The sequence below is a fragment of the Mandrillus leucophaeus genome, unplaced genomic scaffold (assembly GCF_000951045.1).
Source record: "Mandrillus leucophaeus isolate KB7577 unplaced genomic scaffold, Mleu.le_1.0 Scaffold124, whole genome shotgun sequence".
Classification (NCBI taxonomy): Eukaryota; Metazoa; Chordata; class Mammalia; order Primates; family Cercopithecidae; genus Mandrillus; species Mandrillus leucophaeus.
This window is the reverse complement of record NW_012100765.1, coordinates 10,801-16,883: the sequence shown is the minus strand read 5'-3', so window position 1 is coordinate 16,883 and position 6,083 is coordinate 10,801.

Genomic DNA, 6,083 nt, shown 5'->3' with positions numbered 1-6,083 from the left:
TATCAGGACAGTTTTGGTGCCAGAGCTCACGCTCTCATCACTACACTAAACTGTCCTTTGGAGAGGTAAGCAACTGGGTAGTTTTTGCCTAAGAGACAGACTGCATCCAGTATGTTTACCCAGGGACACAATGCAAACCAGGGAAGGCCCATGGTCCACCACCATAACCAGTAACCCCGACACTGCCTGAGTTAATGCTCAGGCACAATCTTCTGCAGTTCTGTTAACCAGCCGGCCCCGTAAGTTCTCACCTGCGTATATTAGCCCCAAAGCTCTCTGCAGCAAAGCTGAGCTCTATCCATTGGACCTGTCCTCCTAGAGGCAAACAGCTGATTTACATGGGAATGCAGGCATGAGAAGAATGAGATGAGGTTTCACAACTCGGAGTTCTGGCACTTCTGCAAACTGTCCTTCCAGTTCTATCTCTGGCCCTGAAACAGGTTCTTATCAGACCTAGAACTCTCACAAAACTAGGAGATTATGAAGACTACTCACGGAGAGCATTTCTGCAATCACCACAAGGAAATACCTAGACAAAATGTTTTTAAAACTTCAGAGTACAGCACAGTCCTGTGGAACCTCCTTCTAATTGGAAAGTGATTCTCTGAAACTTAGAATGAATAGAAAAGGGCAAGCAGTTGCAACCAGGTTTTGCTCCAGATGGCTGGAAGAGCTTTGAATTGATGTCTCCGTTCCTCCCCTCACACATCCCGACAACACACAAACACAACTCTTGGAGGTTGTTGACTCGTCTGCAGTGAATGGTTTAAGATCAGCATGGTTTTGCATTCTTTAGTCCTAATCTTTACCAGCAATGCAGGATCAATGCAGGATCCCAAAGGAATGCCAGATAAAAAGAGCTGACTTGGTTTAGTTTCACTTAATTGGTTTGCATCCCTTTTTGTTTGTGGTAGATCAGGGTAATTGTTTACCATCTTTCTGCTTGATTAGTGATGTTTAAACCTGAACCGATCTTTCAGCGATGTTTATTTGGTTTGAAACCTCTGATGAGCGTCATGATGATTAGAAAGCGAGTTGAGACTTTTCGAAGCTTCTTTCAGTTCCAACATTTATCTGGAGTATTATTATAATAAACTTGGAAGTGATGTGTGTGTATGCAATTTGACATGTATCTGGCTCTCACATCTTTATGTCCTGATAGAAGACTAATGGGCCTAATGGGCCCTGACCTTGTGTGTCAATAACCTGTCATTAAACCCTCGGATTGACCTGCTTTGAGGTCGATTCCCTCTCAGGCTGGCGTCACTCCCTGGACAGCCGTCCCAGACTTCCTTTCAGGTCTTTTTCTGTACTTTCTACTTTTTGCTTGTCTTCATGTCTGTTCCCTCTTCCATCAATCATTTTTGCTGTCACTCCTTCTAGGGTGAGACTCTTTTTTACCCACCACCTCTCTCTTTCCTGTGGCTTTATGATCTATTCTCTGCTATTTTCTGTCAGCTACACTGCTCTTCCTTAAATGCTGCTGAACATCCTACAATGCACAGGGCGGCCCCTCCTGCCACGGTGACACAACAAGGAACTGGCTGGCTCAAGATGTCAGTAGAGCCAAGCCTGAGAAGTCCTAGTCTACACAGATGTCTCTCCCACCTCTCAACGGGACTGCTTTCTCTCCTAGTTCCAAATCGCAGTTGCTTAATCCTTTCCTTCCTCAGGCCGGGGTTTTAGTGAATCTCCCATTCACTCGTTCTTGCTCTTCCTTGCCACCGGCTCCTTCTTGACTGAAAAGTCCTTACGCCTTCACACTTGCCCTGATCTTACCCCTGAGACTTAGTGCAGCAGCTACCTTTTCACTCAGCTGCCCTAGAGGAGCTACAAAAATCTTCTTAGGATTCTGTTTATTTTCCAATTTTTCACAAATCCAGTGCAGTTTGTTTTTTTTTTTCCCTTTGACAGCATCTCCCTCTGTGCCCAGACTGATGTGTAGTGGCGCAATCATAGACCATAGTTCACTGTAGCCTCAAGTTCCTGGGCTCAAGCAATCCTCCTGCCTCAGCCTCCTGACTAGTTGGGGCTACAGGTACACATCACCATGCCCAGCTAATTTTTTTTTTTAATTTTTTGTAGACACAGGGTCTCTCTATGTTGCCCAGGCTGGTCTCGAACTCCTGGGCTCAAGCAATCCTCCCATCTCAGCCTCCTAAAGTGCTGGGATTGCAGGTGTGAGCCACTGCACCCAGCTCCATGCAGTCCTTGAGCTTAAGCTCCATGCTTCTGGTTTCAAAGTTTCTGGAGCATGTCACACAGCAGCCCTCTGCAGGGCCCTTCTTGCTCCTTCCTGCAATGCCTCTTTCAGCTCCCCTGCTGCTGGCCACAGAAACTGCTCCTGGCTTCCTTGTTATGTGAATGCTTGAGTGTTGCCAACATGGGTGTGGCGCAGAGGAGGCTCTTCTCTCACTGTAAGAAAGAGAAGAAAGACCTGCCACTACCTTCGTTCTTTTTTTTTTTTTTTAAAGGAGCATTTACTATATGCTGGGCAATGCTGGGTGTAGGAGTAATTAAAGTAAATGAGAGGCTGAGCACAGTGACTCATGTCTATGATCCCAGCACTTTGGGAGGCCGAGACAAGTAGATTAGTTGAGTCCAGGAGCTTGAGACCAGCCTGGGCAACATAGAGAAGCCCCATCTCTAACAAAAAATGCAAAAATTAGCTGGGCATGGTGGTGTGTGCCTATAGTCCCAGCTACACAGGAGACTGAAGTTGGAGGATCACTTGACCCTGGGAGATGGAGGCTGCAGTGAGGTGAGATCACACCACTGCACTCCAGCCTGGGCAACAGAGGGAGACCCTGTCTCAAAAACAAACAAACAACAACAACAAATAAAACACAGACATTTGGGGCTCAGACTTCCTGGGCACAAATAAAGTAAATGAGAGAATAACTGTCTCCAAGGAGCTCCAAGTGTGCTGGACAGAGAAGCAAGAAAACCTAAGCACATGAAAATCAGTGCTGCATGCTAGAGGTAAGGAGCTACAGGAGTTACAAGGAAAAAGTGCTTGTATTCGTTTCCATAGGCTGCTATAACAAGTACCAAAGCCTAGTGGCTTAAAACAATGCAAGTTTATTATCTTACAGTTCCAAAGGTCAGAAGTCCAAAATCAGTCTCAGTGGGCTAAAATCAAGGTGCTGGGCAGGGTTGTGTTCCTTCGGCCGGCTCTAGAAGAGAATTGTTTCCTTGATTTATCTAGCTTCTGGAGGCCACCTGCATTCCTTGGCTCCTGACCCCATGCTCCATCTTCAAAGCCAGTGGTGCAGCATCTTCCAATCTCTCTTTTCCTGCTTCCTTCATCCTATCTCCTTCCCTGACTCTGACCCGCCTTCTTCCTTCTTATAAGGCCTCTTTTGATTCCTTTGAGCCTATCTGCATAACCCAGGGATGTTCCCATCTCAAGACCCTTTGCCGTGTAAGGTAACGCACTCACAGGTTCTGGGGATTTTGACGCATACAGCTTTAAAGGTCATTATGTCGCCTGCTATGTGCCTTAGGTTAGGTTAGGGTAGGGGGGTGGCTTCAAAGGGGAGGTGTGCCCAGATGGAGGCGGAAGAATAGGGTATATAAAAGGTTCTGGGGTGATAGCTAGTCTGCTACAGACTAAGAACCGCCAGAAGTTTGGTATGGTGGGAATGCAGTGTGTGGTATTGGGGGAAGGGTCAAAACTGATGTTGCAAAGAAAGGCAGAGGTGAAACTGAAGCTTATCTTGGGGTGGGGGTAGGGCAGTGAACTAAAGGATTTTGGAAAGTTCTCAAGTGATGAGGTTGCATTTACACCTGCACTGTCCAGTCCAGGCCACCGGCAACCTGTGGCAAGTAAGTATATGAAATGTGACCAGTCCAAATTTGAGATGTGCGGTATGTGTATATGCAACAAGATTTCAAAAACTTAGTATGGAAAAACATAAAAAATCTTATTAAAATTTTGTGTATTAATAATTTGGGTATATTGGGTTAAGTAAAATGTATTAAATGTTTGCATTTCTCCTGTTCCTTTTTACTTTTTAAACAAGGCCACTGGCACATTGAATCTTCTAATCCCAAGTCGGATACCTTATTCATTAGGCAACGTGGTCATCACTGGCAAATGTAAAATTGCGTATGTGGCTCACATTAGATTTCTTTTGGACAGTGCTGGTCGAGAGGCTTAGGAGGAAAACAAATTGAGGGGTTGAAACTGGAGGAGAACAGGCTGGACTAGAAGTGACATGGGCTGGAATTGTGGTGCTGGCATGGAGCAGGAGGGAGGGATACAAAAGAACTCTGTGAGGGACCGTTGGCAGGACCTGGTGGCTGGGAGACAGTCCAGGAGAAAGGGAGGCTCCAAGGAAGCCCCTGTTCCCATGACTGTATGGACGGTAGGAAAGGCAAGTTTCTTTTAGGTGTGTAGAATTTCAGATCCCTGGGGCACAGCAGCATCTCCTCACCAGCACTCGATACAGATGAAGCAGGGTGGCCTGGAAGCTCCTTTTCCATCCTCATGCAGCTTTCTCAATCTGACTGGCTCTTTCAGTTATGAAGAATCAGCCAGCCAGCCCAGCGGCTCACTCCTGTGATCCCAACACTTCTGGAGGTCCAGGTGGGAAGTTCGCTAGAGCCTGTGAGTTTGAGACCAGCTCATGCAACATGGCGAGACCTTGTCTCTACAGAATATTGAAAATTTAGCTGAGCATGGTGGTGCATACCTGTAATCCCAGCTACAGGGAAGCTGAGGTGGGAGGATCAACTGAGCCTGGCATGTGGGAGTTGCAGTAAGCCAAGACTGCACCACTGCACTTCAGTCTCGACCACAGAGTGAGACCCTGTCTCAAAAAAAAAAAAAAAAAAAGGAATCTGATGCACATTCCATCAGGGTGGGAGCTGGGAAACAATGTAAGGAGTGACTGTACCCGCTAAGTTTCCCCAAACCCTGCTATAGTAAAACAATTGCCCTCCTCACAATCTCTCAGCCCCAGCTTTGGTCTCCTCCTGCTAGCCACCCAGTGCATCCCTTCCTTGGGTGCACAACCCAGGATTAGGAGCTTTGCGGTGACCACTTTCTCTTGTCACAATTGAAGTCTTGGAGCCCAGCCTCATCTCCGTCTCCTGTAATTACTGCTTCCCAGTAATAAAACCCTTTGGGCCATGTCTGGGTGCTCCAAATTTTCTGAGTGTGATTCCTAGGGACACTCTCCATGAGCTCCTACACATGCATTGAAAAGAGCAATTCTGTAAGGCAGACTCTGTTATTGTAAATTTACAAATGAGGACACTGACACCCAGAAAGATCATGTCACACCCTCCTTGGTGCACGCAGAGCTAGAGCGCGGCCCTCCTGGCTTCCAGCTCCGGGTTTTTGTTTTTTTCAGAATACCCATTTGTTCTCCTCCTTCTATGTTACAGAACAATAATGAAGTTATGATACCCTTCAAGAGATTTTTTAAAAATCAATCTCCTGATTTCTATCCATCTGATATCATAAATTCGGACACCTTTCAAATACTTTGTATCAGTCATTCCTTAACTATTTGCAGCATAAATGAATAGATGAATGAACGCTTTGCACTGTCCTGAAAACAGGAGCTATAAAACGTTAAAGCAGGCCAGGCATGGTGGCTCGCACCTGTAATCCCAGCACTTTGGGAGGCTGAGGCAGGCAGATCATGAGGTCAGGAGATTGAGACCAACATGGTGAAACCCTGTCTCTACTAAAAATACAAAAATTAGCTGTGTGTGGTGGCGCACACCTGTAACCCCAGTTACTTGGGAGGCTTAGGCAGGAGAATCGCTTGAACCCGGGAGGTGGAGGTTGCAGTGAGCCGAGATCGCACCACTGCACTCCAGCCTGATGACAGAGCGAGACTCTGTCTCAAAAAAAAAAAAAAAAAAAATCAAAGCAAAGTACTCAGAAGGTATTCCCTGAACATTCTGTTGGGGCGAGAGCATCATGTATGTTACAGCAGGATGCCCCGTTAAAGATAATGGGTCTCCTGGTTTCCACCGGAAGGCTTAGGTAAGACTTCATGAGGAAAGGGTTCCACTGAAATAAGTGTGAATTACTGAGTCAGGGCGCCCCATACTACAGGTGAAGG